The sequence below is a fragment of the Aythya marila genome (assembly GCF_965140915.1).
Source record: "Aythya marila genome assembly, chromosome: 2".
NCBI classification, from domain to species: domain Eukaryota; kingdom Metazoa; phylum Chordata; class Aves; order Anseriformes; family Anatidae; genus Aythya; species Aythya marila.
This window is the reverse complement of record NC_139043.1, coordinates 25,688,373-25,710,852: the sequence shown is the minus strand read 5'-3', so window position 1 is coordinate 25,710,852 and position 22,480 is coordinate 25,688,373.

Sequence of the window (22,480 nt, the reverse complement as noted above, 5' to 3'; positions counted from 1 at the left end):
TCCCAGTGTTTTAGAATCATTTAGCAAATCAGGCAAAAGAAGGATCTGTCCCATGGAAGGCAGTTATCTTCAAGTTATTTTGCTTCAGAGCAAAAAGGAGCCCTTTCAGAGTGCTTCTCTTGTCCCCCATACAATGCTGATGCTATGAAACACCTGTGCAGATAAAACATTGTGACAGAACCAGGTGAGTGGACCTTGGTTACCTTTCTCTTCAAATGGCTGCTGGAAGGAAATAGTTCCTGTAGTGGGAGCAGCCTTCCCCTACATGAAGAAGCATGTCTTGAAATACTCTAAGGGAGTAGAGAGCCAGCCTCCAAGATTTCGTTGTACTAATTAGTTTGTCTTCACTTTCACCTTTCTTCAAACAATCCAGTGGGAAGAAGAAGCCAGAGCAATTTCATACAGCTAAGGCCATTTTTTATACTTCATTGCTTTGCAACACAGCTTGATGCACTGGCAACAAGCCACAGTCAGCATTCAAGTTACAGAGAATTTCTCTGCGAGAATGAAGAATCCCTTTTACACAGACTCATTTCCTTTAGTTCAGCTTCTACAGAAACACTGAGGTAAGTGTGGAAACATTAATACTCCAGTATCAATTCTACCTAAAAGATCTCACATACATGCTTTCTGATAATGTCTTCCTAGTGATTATGCTGAACCACAGGAAGCACTGTGATAACACAGTGATATGTGACCAGAAGACACGCTTGATTCAGAGTTTTCTCATGAAGTTTACAAGACTAATGGCCTGCATTTTATTTTCTGCAAGAGATATGCTGTGTGGACTACTAGTTTTCAGAGAAACTGAATTCATTTGTATTATAATGCTAGAACTCTTCAAGCAAAATGTATGTTGAAGCTTTCATTACCCAGAAAAAACAAGCTCCAGTAGGCTGGTGAAGGGTATTTAATAAAGTATGCCTGGGAGGGTAATGCAGTTCTGAGTGCAGACAAGTGGTCCTTACAGACAGACCAAACTCCTCAGTGCTTTGTAGAACCTGTTCCTGTGATTCTGCCTTCTCCATTTTTGCCAATGCCTAATAAAATTGGAAATTAACCTCTTTTAAAAAGCTACTACAGAAAGTATTAAAAATGGAAGCTTCATTATCTGATTCATAAAATGCTATTGAAAAATCTAGTCTTTAAAGAATAGGCAAATTCAACCAAGTGCGCAAAAGCTGCAGAGGGGCACACAGCACCCAAAGAAATGAGCTGAATTAACTTTCTCCCATGAGCTGAAAGAAGGTGGAGAAAAAGGCCCTAGGCAGAGATTACACAAATGTCTTCCTACACAAGAAACACTTAGGCATACAAGATGCATGATATGTATTATGTCAAACAAATTTCAACATTTGAAAAAAATGCTCTTTTAAAATGGCCTCTACTAGCCTAACTTACCTTCCTAACTTCCATATAAGGCAGTCTGTAGATTTAGACAGAAATGTTGTAATGTACAATTACAGAACCATTATAGTAAGACTTTCTTGGGTGGTGAATACGTACAGTTAAATATTTCAGTGAGGAAACTGAGGACTTTTTATACACAGAGATCTGCAGCATAAGTCCTCTTATTTCTGTGTGACTGCACTGATCTTCCCAATTGCCCAACCACTTTTCATCCCCAAGCAGAGCTACAGACTGGGAGAGGAATGGTTGGAAAGCTGCCAGGCAGAGAAGGACCTGGGAGTGATGGTTGACAGTCGGCTGAATATGAGCCAGCAGTGTGCTCAGGTGGCCAAGAAGGCCAACGGCATCCTGGCTTGTATTAGGAACAGCGTGACCAGCAGGGCTAGGGAGGTGATCGTCCCCCTGTACTCAGCTCTGGTGAGGCCGCACCTCGAGTACTGTGTTCAGTTTTGGGCCCCTCGCTACAAGAAGGACATCGAGGTGCTTGAGCGGGTGCAGAGAAGGGCGACGAAGCTGGTGAGGGGCCTGGAGAACAAGTCCTACGAGGAGCGGCTGAGGGAGCTGGGCTTGTTCAGCCTGGAGAAGAGGAGGCTCAGGGGTGACCTTATCGCTCTTTTTAGGTACCTCAAGGGAGGCTGTAGCGAGGTGGGGGTTGGCCTGTTCTCCCACGTGCCTGGTGACAGGACGAGGGGGAATGGGTTTAAGTTGAGCCAGGGGAGTTTTAGGTTAGATGTTAGGAAGAACTTCTTCACTGAAAGGGTTGTGAGGCACTGGAACAGGCTGCCCAGGGAAGTGGTGGAGTCACCATCCCTGGAAGTCTTCAAAAGACGTTTAGATGTAGAGCTTAGGGATATGGTTTAGTGGAGGGCTGTTAGCGTTAGGTTGGAGGTTGGACTCGATGACCTTGAGGTCTCTTCCAACCTAGGAAATTCTGTGATTCTGTGATTCTGTGAGTTTTTCAAACCTTTTTGAAGATTCAAGTTGTGTGACTACCGAGACCTTCTCCTCATGTCCCATACTTCGCAACCACAGTATAACATATTCATATCTATTTAATGGTTACTGAAAAAGTAGTTTGACTATGGAGTGGTGTTTGGTGACTCAAAGTAAACATTAATGTCTATACAGTTTTGATGGCCTTGACTTGCCAAGATTCTGAGCAGCCATTTTTTTAAAGCTATATTTGCAGTGCTTTGAAGGGGGGCGGGCAGGGGGAGGGGAGGATGGAATCAGCCCAGGTGTTAACTCTAAAAAGACAATAACAACTTTGTCAACAAAGAATCTCAAGAATATTTTAACATGACGTTACTGGATTTTCTTCAATTGACAGTAAAGTTGAAGACTTTCAGGGGTCTGAAAAAGAGACTTGGAGACTTGTTTCAAAACCTCATTAAAACAGACAACCACAAAGGACTATTTCCCAGAGACTTTCAAATTGCTTATCTGGAAGGTATGGAGGAAACTATTAACCTCAGTAGCTTTTTTACACTGCTGGCCATAGTGTGATTTTGAACTCTGGAAATAATCAGGTTTAATTGCATTTCAGAAATATGTTTTGACATCTGAGCTGCTTCATTGGTTCAAATTTTCTTTATTTCACAGCTGCTAGAATCAACTTGAGAGTAATCTCTGGGAAAGTACAGTTCATATGAAATAGCTGTGTTGAAAACACAATCAACCCAATGCTTCTGATCAAGGATTGCATGTATTAAAAAATAGTAAGAAGAAATGGAAAAAAAAATCCTTCATCTAAATTGTGAGCAATGCATCTTTAGAAAGCTAGACGATCCAGATGACTTGCAACTATCCATGCTTCAGAACTGAAGGGGAAGTGTAGGAAAAAAACATGTCACATGACAACCCATGATGACAAGCAAAGAAGTCACTTTCCCAAGCTGGGAGTTATGTCCGTTGGAGGTAATAAGGAGTAGACAAGAACAGATGAAGCTCTAGCTCTAACATGGACCTATTGGAACACCTGAATTAGGATTTATTGCTTGTTTCTTGATCTGTCCAATTTATATTCAGAAAGACACTATCGTTTGTGCCTGAAAAACATGCCTTCAGACAGCAGAGCAGTGCTGTTATTTCCCCACTGCTTTGAGCTGGTAGGGCATCTGAAAGAAGTTCTTCTGCCAGTTACTGAGCAGTCATTTCTGGCCCAGCACAAGTTTTCAGTAAGATGTACTGTTATGCAAGTTGGTTAAAAGATAATAGCTAGTATGAAAAAACGACACCTTTAACTTAGATCCATTTGTCTGCTTTGTTCATCGCACAGTCAACATGAAAGTATATATTAGCACTAAAAAAAACAACAAGCTGATAGCAGTCATGACTGCTTTGAAACAGCAAGAGGGCAGAAACAGTAATGATAGTTTAAGTCATAAAGCTATGCTGAGAAGGCCATTTCATTTAAATAAAGGCAGACTGGACAAATTTAGAGAAGTAAATGGATCTTTAACAGAGATGCAGAAATACTAGAGAGACTGGACACCAATTTTAAACAAGATTAGACTGGAAATAATGCATGACGAACAGTATCAAAACCACATGAAAATATCTTACAGACAAGAGGATTCTCCGTTGCTTACAGATATTAAATGCAAATGGGTTCACTTTCTCAGAGATGGGATCAAGTTCAAAAAAAAGTCATAAACTTAACACATATATTGCTGAAGCATGTTCCAGAAACAACACCAGCCCAGGTCACCAGACCAGTCCCTGGCAGGGAAGCTATGGGAGAGCTTTGCTTGTGAGCACATTAGTGCTCACCCTGAAAGGGTTGTGCATCCTACAATTACATATAGCTTTCAGAACCTCACAGTGAAAAATCCTCTTTTCCCTCAAAGATAAAGATGTTCCTCTTCAGATTGTTTCTAGTGCAAGGAAAACATTCCATTATACTGAGCAGGCTGTATATGCATCAGTATACCACTGAAATTTGATAACTAAAGATATTATTTATCTGATTCTGGCTGGACTGAATTGTAAATTACAAAGATAACCATCTTAATAGTAAAAGTCTTCATGGTGAGACTTTTCCATTTCCACAGAACCCAAAATATTATGAAAATTAACACCTTGCAGTAGGAAGTCTTATATTATAATTTTCAGTTCACTACTTGCAAGAAGAAATTACAACAGAAGAAACAAAGTCTTTTGCATTTACAATTAAGAGAAATACTAGTAAAGACTGACTGTGGAGACTCAAAAAATTGCCTTAATATGAGCACAGTAGGTTCATATATACCATTATTCCGTAAAATAAGCCATTCCAGTTATCGACTCTGCATGACCATACTGTCCAACACTGACACACATATCATCTTTGTAAGTACAAAAATATGTTGAGGATGCTAAAACACAGTTAGTTCTCAGCAAAATAGGCAAGTCAGCTGATCTAAACACATTCTGCCTTCAAGGAGTATGATCTGAGCATTAGCATCTGTATATCACAACTTGATTTAAAAATAACATCTTTGTTGTTACTTCTATAGTAAAAAGACACATGGTCCTTCATACATGGAACATACTCTGACATGCTTAGAGACCTTTAAAAAATCCCAATTTATTTCTAATTTTAAGTTATTATTTTTCTAATGGAAAATGTACCCATCAAAGCTGATATATTTTGCAGAAAAAAATTGATTCCAGTAACATACATTGAATAAAAGTTTTTGAGATCAGATACATGAACTTTGACATTTCCAAAACCAAAAATCAAGCTCTTTTCCAAACAGTCATTTGATTATAAGTAATGTTATAATTACAGCTAATGTCTATGTCAAAACAAGCTAGAAAGGTCAAGTGTTACAACACGTACATAACAGTTGTTTGAGCCCAACGCATTCTTTTCCTCTGTTTCCTGTCTCTCTGTTCTGAAAAGCCTGAAGCAACTCTGCTCCCCAAATGAAAAAGGCAGTCATAAAATTGTTCCTCTTCATGATCAAGTCTTCTCTGCTTTCTTGAACATTGCTATGGGAATATTTACCCTATACAGATCTGTATTCAAGGACTTCTTATGAACATGTCAGTCAGTGGTTCTTCTCCTCTAGAACACCCCTTCCTCAAACCTGGATTCCAGTCAACGTAAGATTTGCCACACATGTTGGGCTTCCGCTAGCTTTGTTACCTTTGACTTGGTTCCTTTTGCATAACAAAATTACCTGTTCATTATAATTGCTCCCTGCTTGAACAAGAGAGTGGAAGCTCTTGGTACTGAGTCAGAATCTATGCATTTGCTATCTCACAGCTGACTGTCAGGGTTAGCACAGAGGAGAAGTTGAAGATGAGGAGAAAGGTCAAAGAAAAATCACACTCTGCCAGGAACAGCAAACCAGTGTTGTAAGACCATGCTTATTGCTGTATCTCAGCTGGTGACAGAGGAAATCACTTTCCTCTTGAGTACTCCAGAATAATTCATCAGCTTCTTGCTTTGCTAATGGGTTTATCGATATTACATAAAGCTGAGTCAGTCTTGGTCCCACTGCTGATCTTGAGGATGAGTCATGCTTTTAAAAAAAATAAATAAATCAACAACAGAATTTTCTCTTACTAACTTTCCTCAACACATGAAGACATTAACAACCCCCCTATTGTGCCCCAAACCACAGGGGATTCACAAGTAGTGTTGATCAGAGCAAAGAAAATTTGTTCGCTTTAACTTGCTTGCTGAAGAGATGTCTGACCACAGGACACCTCTGCATACTTGAAATTTAATGCTGTGTATATTTCTAGGATATCTTATTTTTTGTTAATATTTACTCAAGAACATTAAAGGAAGGCTCTGAGCTAAGTAGTTAAAAACAAAACAAAATAAAGCAAAACAAAACAAACAAACAACATTTAGTAAGACTTTAGGAAAAAACAGGTACCAGAATACTCCAAGTTAAGCCATATTAGCAAACTCTCAATTGAACTACTTCACCTTTACTATTTTTGCTGAGATCTTTTGTTTAAATCAAATAATGCTCAAGAAATTTGGAAAAACATTTGTTTTGAGAGTTTCCCAAATTTCTTTCCTTAATATGGACAATTCACTTTATTTGATAAATAATTGGACTTAGTATTTCTGGGTTGGATTCTATTTTTCCCTATGACATTTTAAATGGGTCTGAACAAGAAATTCAAGCATTACGTACCTTCATTTACCGTAACCATAGAACAAATACTAGATAATGCCAGTACTATTCCACTAACACACTACTCAGACATGCAATAAACCTTCAGCATGTTATAAAGCCATAAACCAAACCCTCACTTCAGGGAAAAATATAACTTTGTGAATACTAAAAATGTGGGTACAGATTTCGTATCTTTGGTTACAGTGGTCTCTAAAGCCAAAACTGAGAGGAAATTGTAGTCAACTGAATACAGTCCAAAATACATTATAAAATTTGGCAATAACTCATTGGACCCATATTGTTTTCTGCTAGTATTAATGGAAGCTGTACATCCAGGAAGAAAAAAAATAAAAATAAAAATCTGTATTTGGTTTCCTCCTCAGCCCTGAAAATCCCCATTTAAAAACAGCTGTATCAGTGCTAGACACTAAGAAAAAACTCTGCAGACTAATCACTTAACTTTGCATACATCTGTGTTGCAAAAGGAACACAATCACAGTATAGTCATCAGATAATCACAGCATAGCTACCTATGATACATCACCATTCAGAGCTGTTGAGGAAACCCAACTAGAAGTTTGGCAATATAGCAAACTCCGTACTTCCAGCATTACACAAAGTGACATATTACCAGTGCTTCTTCAAGCCTTACAATTTTCCCCTGCAGAAATCCTATTCCAAGCTAACAAGAGAACATGTGGCTCTTTACATCTATTTAATTTATTTGCTGCTGCTCATAACGACTTGCTAATAGCCTCCATCTTGGAAGTGATTAGCACAATGATCAGGAAGTAAATAAACTCAGTAATAATAAACATGGGTTATAATACTCAAAGGAAAAGCACTGGCTACTTTATAGGTTCATAAAACACATACTCACCCACCCCACTCCAAGCTCCCAACAGCTAGAATATAGAATCATAGAATAGCCGGAGTTGGAATGGTCCTGTAAGGATCATCCAGTACAACTCCTGGCACCACATAGGTCTACCCAAAAATTCAGACCACGTGACTAAGTGCACAGTCCAAATGCTTCTTAAACTCTGACAGGCTTGGTGCAGTGACTGCTTCCCTGGGGAGCCTGTTCTAGTGTGTGACCACCCTCTCAGTGAAGAACCTCTTCCTGATGTCTAGCCTAAACCTCCCCTGCCTCAGCTTGACACCATTCCCGCAGGTCCTATCACTGGTGATTAAGGAGAATAGGTCAGTGCCTGCATCTCTACTCCTCCTCGTGAGGAAGCTGTAGACTGCAATGAAGTCTCCCCTCAGCCTCCTCTGTTCCAGGCTATAGTTTAATGGCTCTTCACTTGAATTACATGAAAGTATGTTTTTGTCCTTTAAGGATAAAAATCAGTTCCTTTTTCCAGATAGTGTTTCTACAGCAGTTAAATCTACAGGAGGATGTTTCTATACTAGTATCATCCATTTAGATACAGTCATCTGACAGAAAACAAAAGTACTGCCTAAACAGTTTTCCGATACCTTTTATTCTGTGTCTGAAACTTAAAGACACTTGATCTGAAAGTGAATATATACCATATATCCATATGGTAGCCTAGTCAGCAGATATTTTTAATGTATAGCTACTGCAAATAGCCACGAGGAATGATTTTTTGTAGCTATTTTTCTTTCTTGTCCTTCATAAATATTATAGCTTCAGAGCTTGTCTTACCCAGAAATATAACCATTTATCATAGGAAAAAAATGTCAGAGTCAGACTTGACTTAAAATTCATCAACTGCCAACAAGTTTTTGACAAAATCATAATATAAAAGCTGTCAAATTTGAAACAAATTATTTGGTTAGAAGGAAGTGGGAAGAACTACAAAATGGGTGGATTTGGCCAAATTTGTGAAATATTACTGTCCTACAGTGTATGACAGAAATATGTGTTTTTGCTGAGTATAATACTTCTGATTTTGTAAGAAGATATCTTTTCCTTGATCTTTACTGGGAAAATATTTTAATTAAAACTTTGAGATTTGATAGTATACCTAGTAATTCTATATAGCTAGCTTTCTTGGTATCATTATACATACAATGCAGAGCATATATTTTAACAAAACCTGAGCTCTCAAGCCTTTAGACATCCAAGACAGAAAACCCAATCTTTGGTCATAAACATCTGTCTAGGTGTCAGGATAGAAAGTTATTGGTACATACCCCAAATTGTAATGAGGTCTATATATGAGGGTTTTCTATCTTATTTTATTTTTCATACCCAATTGGAAACCTCATGACAAGATAGATATTTGCAAATAACTGGGACACTGCAGTTTACTGACTGTCAGCTGAGCCATGGCTACTGGTTAGGAGTACACCTAAAGGAATGATGCTGGAGAAAGTAACCCTGCCCTTACTCACCCTAACTTTGTCCCAACTCTGCTATTTTGGTAAGCTATTAGCTATACCAACAGACTTCCCTTTCTCTGGTTTGGGTGTATGAGACAGCAGCTAAAGGAGACATTCTTAGAGTTGCAGTTTGGGATTTGAAGACTTAATGCTGCCTAAAGTCCTCTTTCTGAGATACACTTTTTTTAAAAAAAAAAAATAAAAAATCCTGAAATTCTGCTAATCAATTATTAAGTTTTCCAGCTGCAAAATAGAGATATCAATGTCATTTGTTTGACTTCCTCACTGTGTATGAGAATGTGAAGGACTGCAAGATGATTCAGACACAGTGCAACAGGGCCTCTGCAAGCACTTAGAGGAACTGATTCACCCCATAGCAGCTCCAACCTTACAAGTGTCTGAAGATTTGGACACTCACTTAATGTGTGATAAATAAGCAATCCTGTGTGTCTCCAGACAAATGAATTGCCCTTGAATTGGAAGACTGACACTAAGAAGCATAATGCAGTGGTTCTGGTCTCTACAGGAGAGAGACTTGCAACTTGGACCTTTACGCAGAAACAAGCGACAAGCTACGTGTTTTGAATCTATTGGAGAGACACTGAATGGACATTTAAAAGCCAGACAAAGGAAATGAACACAGAAAACCAATATAGCTGACTTTAATAATGCATCTGTTCATATCTCTGATATGTACAATATATTAAATGTTCACAAACAAAATCTTTGCTTTTTGAGCAAGTAGCAGTAAAAAAGTCTGTGTTCAGCAAATACAGAAAGATTAGCTTTTACTTTTGCCTGTCTAAGCTACTTCTTCCATCTAGGTTTCTACTTGCTTAGGTTTCTACTTGCTTGTCTGTAGGTTTGCAGCACTTTGTAGTTCTACCCCTTCTTAACTGTCTACTTTGGATTTGTCTCCATAGGCAAATGTACATTCTTCAAGGTGCTCATCTTCATAAACATAATTATTATTGCCTTGCTCTTATGCAATACTGCTCTCAAAAAGATTTTTTATGGTTTTTGTTAATTCTCCCAATTTATAAAACCAGAGCAGAATATGAACAACAGAACCTAATCACGTATGGAACTGCCAGTTTAATTTTTCTACTCTCTTTAAATTGAATTGGAGAACTAAATTACATCCATTAGTTTGTGAGTGACCCAACAATATCAGAAATACTTTCAAATTGCTGGACATACAGCCATGTGTATGCCAGCTTACATATTGCTGAATGTGTAGGGCACAGGTACATATAACCAGTCTTATTATGAAATGTGCTGTGCACAGGAATTACTCCCAGAGCCTTGTTGTTGCACTCCCATTGATGATGATGGGTCCAGCACTGCTATGTTGAACTTCTATATGTCAGACTGTAGTGCTTAGCTAATAATTCCTAATTGTGGGTGATGGTAAAAGGGAATACAGCATTACACTTGTGCAAATTCAAAGACCTGCATACACGTAGCTCACTGTGAATGTATCTCAAAGCAGAGACGCTTAACGCCTTCTTTGCCTCTGTCTTCAATGCCGATGATGGGCTTCGGGACCCAGGGTGCCCTGAGCTGGAGGACCGGGACGGTGGGGATGACAAACTCCCAACTGACCCTGAACGTGTGCGGGATTTGCTACTCCACCTGGATCCCTACAAGTCCATGGGTCCGGATGGGATTCATCCCCGGGTGCTGAAAGAGCTGGCGGATGTCATCGCGGAACCTCTATCAATTATTTTTCAACGATCCTGGGAATTTGGAGAGGTCCCTGTAGACTGGAAGCTGGCAAATGTTGTGCCAATTTTCAAGAAGGGTCAGAAAGAAGACCCTAGCAATTACAGGCCTGTCAGTCTCACGTCAGTGCCTGGTAAAATCATGGAGAAGTTGGTTCTCGGACTCATTGAGGCGCACCTGGGGGACAAAGCAGTCATTGGTCCCAGCCAGCATGGGTTTGTGAAGGGTAGGTCCTGCCTAACTAACCTGATTTCCTTTTATGATAAGATCACCCGTATGGTGGACCAAGGGAAACCAGCTGATGTGATTTTTTTGGACTTCAGCAAGGCTTTTGACACGGTTTCCCATAGGATCCTACTGGACAAAATGTCCACCATACAGCTAAATAAAAACATCATATGATGGGTGAGCAATTGGCTAACGGGCAGGGCCCAAAGGGTTATGGTAAATGGAGCTGCGTCAGGCTGGCGGGCGGTCACCAGTGGGGTCCCTCAAGGCTCCATTTTAGGACCGGTACTTTTCAATATTTTTATAAATGATCTGGATGTAGGAATAGAGGGTATTTTGAGCAAGTTTGCTGATGACACCAAACTTGGAGGAGTTGTGGACTCAAATGAGGGCGTAAAGGCCTTGCAGAGGGATCTGGACAGGTTGGAGAGCTGGGTGATCACCAACCGCATGAAGTTCAATAAGAGCAAGTGCCGGGTCCTGCACCTGGGACGGGGAAACCCTGGCTGCATGTACAGACTGGGCGATGAGACGCTGGAGAGCAGCCTAGAAGAGAGGGATCTGGGGGTCGTGATAGACAGCAAGTTGAATATGAGCCAGCAGTGTGCCCTGGCAGCCAGGAGGGCCAATCGTATCCTGGGGTGCATCAAGCACGGCATCGCTAGTAGGTCAAGGGAGGTGATTGTCCCGCTCTACTCTGCGCTGGTGCGGCCTCACCTCGAGTACTGTGTGCAGTTCTGGGCACCACAGTATAAAAAGGACATGAAACTGTTGGAAAGTGTCCAGAGGAGGGCTACGAAGATGGTGAAAGGCCTTGAGGGGAAGACGTACGAGGAACGGCTGAGGTCACTGGGCCTGTTCAGCCTGGAGAAGAGGAGGCTGAGGGGAGACCTCATCGCAGTCTACAACTTCCTCGTAAGGGGTTGTCAAGAGGCAGGAGACCTTTTCTCCATTAACACTAGTGACAGGACCCGCGGGAACGGGGTTAAGCTGAGGCAGGGGAAATTTAGGCTGGACGTCAGGAGGGGGTTCTTCACAGAGAGGGTGGTTGCACACTGGAACAGGCTCCCCAGGGAAGTGGTCACTGCACCGAGCCTGTCTGAATTTAAGAAGAGATTGGACTGTGAACTTAGGCACATGGTCTGAACTTTTGGGTAGACCCGTGCGGTGTCGAGAGTTGGACTTGATGATCCTTAAGGGTCCCTTCCAACTCAGGATATTCTATGATAAGTTATTGATCTCTTCTATCTCTTCTATGATAAGTATTCCTTACCAAGTGTGATTAAATGCTCAGTGCCAACACAGCTGCAGGATACTTTAGTTCATCCCTTGATCCTTGGTGTGGGGATATGCATCAGAGCTGCCAGTTTCTTTAACAGGAGACACATGAAAAAAATTGATTGTTAGTTTTCAGCATGTTTTTCATTAACACCTCCACTGACTACATAGATATTTGTAGTTAGCAAATGGGAATTGAACAATTGTTTACGTGAGGTATAAAAAGGCACATCCCTATGAGGATACTGTATCTGTTGTATAAAAAGTCCAGATTTGTCAACTGAAAGAAAAGGTGCTCTAATTTTGTGCTATATGACAAATGAACAGCGTTACACTCTGATTTGCTCTAATAACATGCCTGTATTCAGTGATAAACACAGCAGATATAGTTTAATAAACCCATACATTAGAATTGCCTATATTTGTTAGCACTTTATGTTAAGTATTATTCATTTACTCACTGCAAAGAAATCTGTCTTAAAACCAGTGTTGTTTCATGATGTTATAAGAATTTGCTGCTGAATACATTTTCAGTTTACAGATTTGTCTGGTGTAATAGTTGTGTGCAAGCTTGTTATTTGTCACCATATTGATTTATTAATATATACTCAGTACTAAGAAAGTTGCTTGGTATCTCAGATTAAACTTTTTTGTAAGACAGGGAAAGCATCCAGCAGAAACCAGGTGATAAGTGGAATGTTTGAACTGAAGCAGTGAATGCTGTCAGCAAACTGTCGTGTTTGATAAAGAGGCTAGATGGGAAATATAATTTGAAAACTCATAAAAAAGCTATAACTGCTTATGAAACTGTCCCCAACAGATTTCTCCCAGTGACACAAATGAAACACAATAGGAGGCAAATATTAAACTTAAGACATAACTGGACCATTCCAGTGTGTTCAGGAAAATACTAATCTCAACCCAGACTCTCAGGTAAATCCTCTATGTATAGCAGTGTAATAATTACTGTATATTTCACAGCTCCAAAGTAATCAAAATTGTCTTGTAGGCTTCTCAAAAATGATTAGCCTGCTTTAGGATCTTTTCAAGAAACAGTAAGAGACATGAGGTGATTGATACACAGTCTTCATCCTTGGGGATACTGTAAGGCTGCTTTGAGGTGTTGTTGGAGCTTTCTCTTCTCCAGGCCGAACAACTCCAACTCCCTCAGCTTCTCATAGGAGAGGTGCTCCAGCCATCTGATCATCCTTATAACCCTTGTTTATACTCACTCCAACAATTCATTAGAATGACAAAGAGCTGAATGCTCTGTCCCCAGAGCTGAATGCAGTACTCCAGGTGGGGTCTTATGAGAGTGGAGTGGAGAGGGGAGAATCACCTTCCTCAGCCTGCTGGTCACAATTCTTTTGATGCTGCCCAGGATATGGTTGGCTTTCTGGGCTGCAAGTGCATACTGCTGGCTCATGTTGAGCTTCTCATCAACCAACACAGCCAACAAGTCACAAGGAAAAAAAAAAAAGCCAACTTTCCTCATACCTATACACCATGCAGTGTGTTAGCACTTTGCACCAGGCTCCTGTGCAGGCTACCTGTGCATGGCATATGGAGACTGTGAGGATATGGGACTTTGTAGGCACCATCTGAAACAGTACCTTGAGTTAAGACTAGCCCTGGATACGGAAAACAGCTGTCTCAGTAGCTTTTATTGATTGTTATTATTGAGGTATGCTTTGGCAGATCTTCAGGTATAAATACTCACCAATATTCTAGCACAACTGATTTCTTGGTTCCTCACTCTGTTTTCTTCTGTGTGTTTTTTTTGTTTTTTTTTTTTTTTTAATTGAGAGATGAGGCAACAAGATGAAGATTAAAGAAAAGAATATCTCCATGCTTATCACAGTATGTGTACCCCTGTTGCAGACCATAACTATTCTGCTTCGCACAGCTGTTAGAAGTCAAGATTCAAATCACAGAGTAGGGCATATCAAACCACATCACCTACACAAGCCTTAATCTACAAGGTAACTATGAAGATGATTTCTTCTGTGACACTATCAGTCTTACATTTTACTTTATCAGAAAGTTATCTGCATTTCAGTCGCACGGATTAGCCTTTATGTCTTTCAAATGGAAGATTTTAAATCAATTGTTAATAAAGAATTTTGATAATTACAGAAAATTTAAAACTAAAAGTAAATTTGGGCAATTGGTGTACTATCTTAGTTTATCTGAGAACTTTCAAGGCTGAAGATAAAGGATACCTCAACATGACCTACCTTTTTAACAGTGCACTAGCAAATTAATGAAAATACAAAGAATGAAGTCATAAAATAAACATATTCGTACAAATAATAATAATAGCTTAACTGGCATTGGCCTTACATTTTTGGGGAAGCTACTGTAATTGTCAACTTCTAGAATCACAATGGTTTGCTATTTTATCTTGACATAAAACAATTACAAAAATAAACAAACAACCGCCCCTCCCCCAATATATTTGAATCAATTGATTTAAAAGAATCAGTAGTACGCTCAAGAAAGCAGTTAGGACAGTATCTGTTTTTTAAGGAAGAAAATGATGGCTATTAGAATTGAGGAAGGTGTATATTTTAGTTATATAGGTGTATATTTCAGTCAGGCATTGGAACGGGTTGCCCACGGAGGTTGTAGAGTCACCCTCCCCGGGGGTGTTCAAGGAAAGGTTGAATGTGGTGCTTGGGGACATGGTTTAGTGGGTGACATTGGTGGTAGGGGGATGGTTGGACCAGGTGATCTTGAAGGTCTTTTCCAACATTAATGATTCTATGATTTTAACCTATACTAATATATATGCACAAGCCAAAACTTAACACCTGAGTCCATTTCATATTAGATAGCTTTCTGGGCTTTCTGATCCTCTCTCAGCTTTTCATTCTGATTTCAGAATCGAGATTCTGCCTTGTTTAAGGTAAATATTGGCACTTGGCTAATATCTCTTGGCTAATTGGCTAATATCTCTTGGGTCAGGAATTCCACACGAGTTGTATAAACACAGATAAAATAAAGACTAAGGATCAGCATTTGCAGATTCTACTGAATTAAGCCTACTAAAGACATTGATCAATAATCTCCCACATGACAATATGTGAGACACCATTAATCAATGACTAAAGCAAAGTCAGAGCAGGAGCTCATGATGAGTCTTCAATATAATGGGCAAAATACCAAATATATTAGCAAATAATAGGGACTTGCGAAAGCATGAGATTTCTGTTTCTTTTTGTCAGGCTGCCAGCATTAAAATAATTCAAACTGAATGGTTTCAGTGATACATCTATCTTTTTTTCCAAGCCCTTTTAAGAGCCACCTACCAATCCAGGGTACAAAATGCCAATCTTTATTTTAAGTCTATTTCCACTTTTAGTAGAGCTTTTCCAGGTGGTCAGCATATATTTAAATCATGGTTCTTTTTACACGAAAGGAAACAATCTAAGAAGGAAAAGTGACTTTTGCAAATGAGAGGGGCTAGCTGGATAGATGACCTCCACCCATTGTGTTACTTCTGAAAATGTTAGCTATGGCTCCTTTCCTCCCTCTGGTGGAACTTAGAGCTGATTCTCCAAGTGATGCTCTTCCCTTCAGGTGGAATCCAATGACGCTTCCTAACACCACTGAGTCTACTCCATCATTTCTTATACTTCTCATCTTGCAAACTGTGGCTCAGGTTAATTTGCATAAACCAATTCCATTTTCAGGACACATTTATAAAGTCATTTACATAGCTGACAACTGCATTACAGTGAAAGATTCATAGCGTGGCTTCTGGTCCCTTGCTAATTGAGGTTAGAAAGGCATTACTGATGTAAAAATAATAATGATATCCTGCAACTCAGTACAAACCTACTAATAATTCAGCTCTGGGAAGAAAACAGTCTTTTCATATTCCCTTCTTAAATGTCATTTACAATCCTCATTTGTATTCCATGAAATAAAACTGTATCCACTGGTGTGCTACAGTCTCCCAGTAAGTTTCAATTGTTTTGTTGACTGTTCACAGTACATGTAAACTTTTTTTTTTTGTTTGTTTGTTTTTTTACTCTAGGTTTGTATTCTCCAGATTTCTATGAAAACTAAGTTCTTAAAAGACAGAAGATGAACTGTTATGCCATGTTTAGAAACTTGGCTAGAACTTAATGTTATCAAAGTTTGCATGATACTCCTGAAAACCTGTGCAGTTTTATATAAAACAGTTCATTGAAGAATCTTGAAGTTAGGCTGTACCAAACCATATAACAAACATCTTCCTGTTTTTCAGGTTTCCCTTGTCTCATAAAGATAATGACTCAGATCTGACAGTGGTAGATCCAGTCTGTCAAGTGCATGGGTATGTTGAACCTGAACACACACAGCACATGCCAGACACCTTAGACTTCTACCAGATCACCTGCACACCTACAGTATGTCCCGTGCCTCTCCAGTTGGAGCTTTGGCACAGGAAGAGCCGATCTGCAGGTGCCAAGCACATCCCAGGCACTAGCGCCAGGTGCTTCAGATCTGCCTTGATTGCTGTCTGTTCTTGCTGTCCTTTCCAGACTTTTTTCTATCATTAACTTCTTATGAACTAGAATGTCTAGAAAAACACTGAAGCAATATGCAGTCATTCACACTGGTCATGAGTTGTCCAGACACAGGGAATTTCATTTCCTGAAACAGAATTGTGTCCAGAATCATCCTTGCCCTTACTGTTGTCAGTGATGATCCATGAAGGAGGAATATGGTCTGAAGTTTATATCACTGACTGGTCCACATTATAGACAGTGGTCTCCACTTTTCAGCAGGGAGCTATCAGAGGAACTCTTGAAATTAGATCCGTGACTGTGTATCCTGTTAAGAAATGGCCATGCTCTCTGAAGCATTAGGAGAATACCTCATTTATATGGAGGAGGAAAACCCTGAGTACACCTGGCCATAGGCGTACTGACCTGTATTCTATGGTGTCCTTTCCTGGAAGACCACTACTCAATAGCACTTACCCCACCAAGCCTGTAATATTTCCACGTAATGCTGGCTTTGTGCATGCACCTGCATGCCTTATCAGAAGAAACACCTTAGGGAAAAAAGTACTCCCTGTCTTACCTGGGACTCTGCTCATGCCACCGATGCAGAGCCAGAAAGCCTGCCAGCAAGCCCGCTACTTCAAGTCATTTTTCTATAAAGCTAGTAGACATACAGGTGTATATACTCACCCAAGCACCTGAATCTGCTTCATCACTACGGATCTGGACAGAGATGCCTGGAAGACCCAGCACATGTAGAGGACCCCTCTTTCCCCACCTTCCTGGCTTGCAGAGAAAGCCTGCTCCCTGTCAGTGCTTAGAAATGACAGAATATGCATGTAACCACAGCAGCTGAGAGGTCTAATGCACATGATGCTCTTAGTGATGCAGCAAGTTGAGTTATGGAACTGGCATGAGGCAGTAAAAGAGAGAGGCAGAGGTTGTTGGATATATCCTTGGTTTGACCATTTAAAGAACCCGCAGTGTAAATGCATACAAAGTACTCCAGGCTGCAGCATCCTAATCGAGAAAGCCTCTGGAGAACCCCAAAATGAAAGTGTACATACAACTTCTGAGATTACATGCTATTATTTTATGCAGACATTTCCTGAGTTTCCATAACCAAACGCAGGATATTCTGATCTTCTTAGAATATCTTCCTCCAGGGAATGTCACCCATCCCGAAACATATTTTGCCATGAGAGGACATTAAGGTAGTCAAACTAAGCAGTAAAAAACAGTAACAACATTTGTCTATACTGGAATATACTATTTAAATTCTGGCGTGAAATTATCTCTTTGACAGATGCTAAAACAGAGTGCTCTAGGGAAATATAATAAATGTCAGCAGAGGATCATGAAGACATAACATGATTACTAAAGCATAGCCTTTAAATATATACGTAATGCATCACTTTAATGACAACCTTATTGAACAACAGCTCTTATTTTTAATAAATGAGATTAGCCTAATAATCTTATTCAAAGAAACTGTTCCTTGTAAAAGAAGATTCATGAACATGAAATTCAGACATGCAAAGTGCCTACATTTCATTTTATACTGGTGGGGTATATGGACACTTAGTGTTCCTGTAATAAACTAACTTTAACTTTGAGTTAAAACATCTTAACTTTGAGTTTCCAAGTAAAGTATAATTAATTTGAATTATCATATAGCATATGAAGTCAACTCAAGAGCATCATTCTGGGGAGAGTTAACTTGTGTATCATGTTCCATCTTTCCCAAACCATTCTGGGGAAAGTTACTCTGTAGAAACCATCAACCTTAGCCTTTCCCCTCATTTGGGACATTTAATTCTAACTTGTATGTGACTTTTTTTTTTTTTTTTTCTTGTATAAGTGAACTAATGATTTTTCTTATCATTTTCAAGCAAATAAGATTTCTTCTGTTGGTGAATGTGCTGTGGGAGCTGAAATCTTTCTTCACAGTGTACCATAAAATATAGTCTAAGTTTGCTTTCAACTATATTTACAAGAAGCCATGAAAAGAACCTATAGCTTTTAATTCTGAAATATAATGATCCATTCTACCCTGTAATTAATGTTCCTTCCTGCACTGCAGTCTTTGATCCCATGCCATAAAAATTGAAGATTTTTTTTTTTTTGCTGACTTCATTAAGAGCTAGATCATGCCCTCAAATTTTCTATAAATTAGAAGAGCTTTTTCTTAGAAGTGGATAGATGCTTCTTTATGGATTACTATGTTAGACTTTCTTCCCAGTTGCTACACTGTATCTGAAAAATAATTGAAATATAGAAATAATTCAGCATATGTTCTTGTGGCATTAGATAATGCTATGCAGAAATACACAAGGAAACCCTGAAAGAGCCACCACAGTACAGGAAGCCACACAGTCCCGTTAGCACCATGCTCCAGTACATGTAAGCAGCCCTGCTATTGTGATCCATGCAACAATCTAAGAAAATGACCATTAAGAATGGGATTTGAATGGCTAATTTCTTTGTGACAGTCTTTCTGGAAAACAAGGGATTTACAAGAGCTTTTGCAGATTTATGTTCAGGCATTAATTCCTCTAATTAGTCACCAAACAAATTGTTTTGTGCATGATTTTTTGACCTATGGGGAAACTAAAGAGAATTGAGGGAGTACACAATGTTTTTATTTTTTTCAACTATCTCTCTAGTGGCCAAACACAAAGCAAGCACAAAGCTAGCTCAGAATCCATGAATCTTGATTCACATTCTTATTTTTGCCTTTCTGGACAAGGAAACAACTATGATGCCTACCTCATATTTCTTCAGAAGTGTGCTGTAGGAAAATGCCCTGTCTAGATACAGGTCTGCAAAATAGCTCTCCCCTCCCCAAAATTTATTGTGCTTAAACTCTCTGTTTTTATTGAATTCTCTATTTTGACTGGTGAAAGCCTTTCCCACATGTCTGAAAGGTCAAAACAAACAGAACTCTAATCATCAAATTACTGTTTAATTGCATCTTATGAAGCATTGGTACTGTATGCTCCAGTCATCCCATACATTTGTTTTACTGAAATGAAAAATTACTTTGACTTCCACTTTTTATTTTAAATGTATTAGTCCTCCTCTTTAGACATTACAGTTATTAATGTTCAGACTACTGCAATGGCTCTGAATTCTTATCACTCATTCAGCTGATATTATTACCCAGTCAAAGCTGACATCAGAAATGGTACCTTAATATGAAAGAAAAAAATCATGACTAGAATTATTCATAGATTACACAGCATATGCTACTTGGAAGACAAAGAATCAGTGGAGTTGTTATTTTAATAAAAATTTATAGCCCGATCCAAAGTCAATATAAAAATTCTCTATGACCTCAGTAAATTTTGATTCTTGCCCTCACTAATGAAATTCAGGAGGGAGACCAGCAGTTGGGTCCATGCCTTCCTTCTCTGTTCTGATGCAATTGAACAGCACTGACAAGAAATCTATAAAAATGCAGCAGAGATATGTGGGTGTGTTCCCTGCTGAATCAAAGAAGAGATCGAGCAGCTTATGCTACTAAGAATTAACTAAAGGAAAGAATAAACAGAATCACAGTATTTAGCAACAATTAAGTAAATGATCATATTTAAATGTTATTGTCCATGAGCAAAGATAAAGCTCAATACTTCCCAAACATAACATATATCAAAATGAGGAGAAAGAAGCCCTCACTGTTAGTCAAAAAAAAAAAAAAAAAAAAAAAAAAAAGGTCGTAAAGAAGAAAAAGTCTACATTTTCTTCCTTTAAATATTTTCCTCAATCACAGATATTTTCTGCTGATGCTGCCCAGGAAGATGGATATTGCTTCTCCTTCCCTCAGCTGGTGCTTTGCTGCTGAGCTGTGCCTGGCCAGCCTGAGGCTTCCCTGAGGATAACTATGAGTGGAAAAAATGAGACAATACCGAAATCATGAACAAAAAAATAATGTGATACACATTACAGCCACGAATATATATAAATACACATTGTAGATTTTGTTCTAAGCATGTTTAGAGAGTTGTAAAGTCTTATCATGAGTTTAGATGGCTTGTCAACATGTAATGATAAATATGTATATATAGACAGAAAGTACCATAAGATAGAAGTTCTTTAAAGGTACAAATTCTTAATAGTCTTTTGAACCTTTGTATGGAAAGGCCCAGGCATGGATGACTTCAGTTCCGTATGTTCAAGAAGCTCCCCTGATTCCCAGCAATGCAGTTTCATCGAAGACAACAGGAGTTCCCCAAGGCTAAATCTTGTCCTTTTAATATCTTGTAAAAGCAATAAAAGGCTATTTTGGCAGACACTTGGTAAAGGTTGTCATGTAAAGATCCTAGAACACAGTTTGAAAACACAATGAGAAAAGATGACTCCAGAGCTTAACCCAGAAAGAAGTTGCTGCCTTTGATGGAAGCTCATTAAGACCAGAAACAGACATCGTTTTCTTTGACAGCATTTAATAAAGTTTTGAATCATTGTGATGGGTGAAACTGAGAGGTTTGTCTGTATATGCAGTGATTTTCTCATGTACTCATCATTAAAGAACTTCAATAACAATTGAACGTACTATTCTACTTGTGATTTACATGAATAATTCCTTGCTTGACATTCTAGGCAGCAACAGCAACAGTTCTGATCAGCCTCCTGCAAACATTTAAGGTCTTAAGAAAGGTGTGGCTTCACCCGGCATCTTCTTTTTTCATGCTGGCAGTATTTGGAGAATACAACCAGGAAGAATACAGCTGATGATATCCCAAGTTCAATGTTGGTTTTACGGGAGGAGACATCTGACTGATTGAACAAAGTTTGTTTTAACAGAGGCATTTTGAGGGCTCTCAATTCCTAAACTCAGTTAGAATAAATCAGGATATTACGTGAAAAAGGATACTGATGAAAGATGCTCTTTACTGCTTTCTGAAGACACCAAATCCTAATTATTTTTATATCTAGTTTTGTTTATACATGGTTAATACAATAGTTTTATTCAGAAATGTCTCATCACCTATTACTTAATTGCACAACGGATCAAGCTCTAACTAGCAGATTTTTAAAAAATAATTGCAGCTTACAACTTAAGAAAACAGTGATTGAAATATTTGATACTAACATAATATAGTGCAATATCAGCTTTTCAACTCTCTAATGATGACTGTGACTTGTTAGGTTGTTTTCACAGCCTGTAACTGTTGAAAGTAGTGTTAATCATGATGACTGTGCAAACCTGTTTATCAAACATGTAAGAACACTGACATTTTGGTTACTTATTTAATAATTCAATGATAACATTGTCATTATTATTATCATGTTAATAAGATTCCCAGCCTTTCTTCTGTGTATTGGAAGTTTGACTATACAAGATCTTTCAGATCGCTTCCTTCTTTTTTTTTTTTTTTTTTTTTTTTTTTTAATTGCTTTTGTGATAGAGTCATGGAGTAATCTACTAATAAATCATATGGGCTATTTGCTATGTAAATATGTGCATCTGGTTTAATGAGAGAGAGTAAAGAGAACCAACAAATGGGAGCACTAAGAAAAGGTTCCAGTTGATAGGACATGTGGGACACCCCACGCAGTTTGGGGTAACCCTCTGGTTCTGAATGATTACTGCAAACAATGTCACCATAACAATAAATCAATAATTGTGTTTGAAGAGGATATTGTTCTTAGGAGAGCCCTGGTTCAAATTTGTAGCATTAATGAAGAAACTCTTATCAGAATTTGCTCACTTTCCATAAATTTTACAACATCTCAATTTTGCTGTTTTAAACATTTAATTTTCCAAGAGATCTCTTTGTCCTGGCAAAGTTAGGAAATGAGCCCATTTGTGAACTTTAGGTGGTTTTATCATGAATAGCATCTTTAGTGACAGTACTTTTCCCT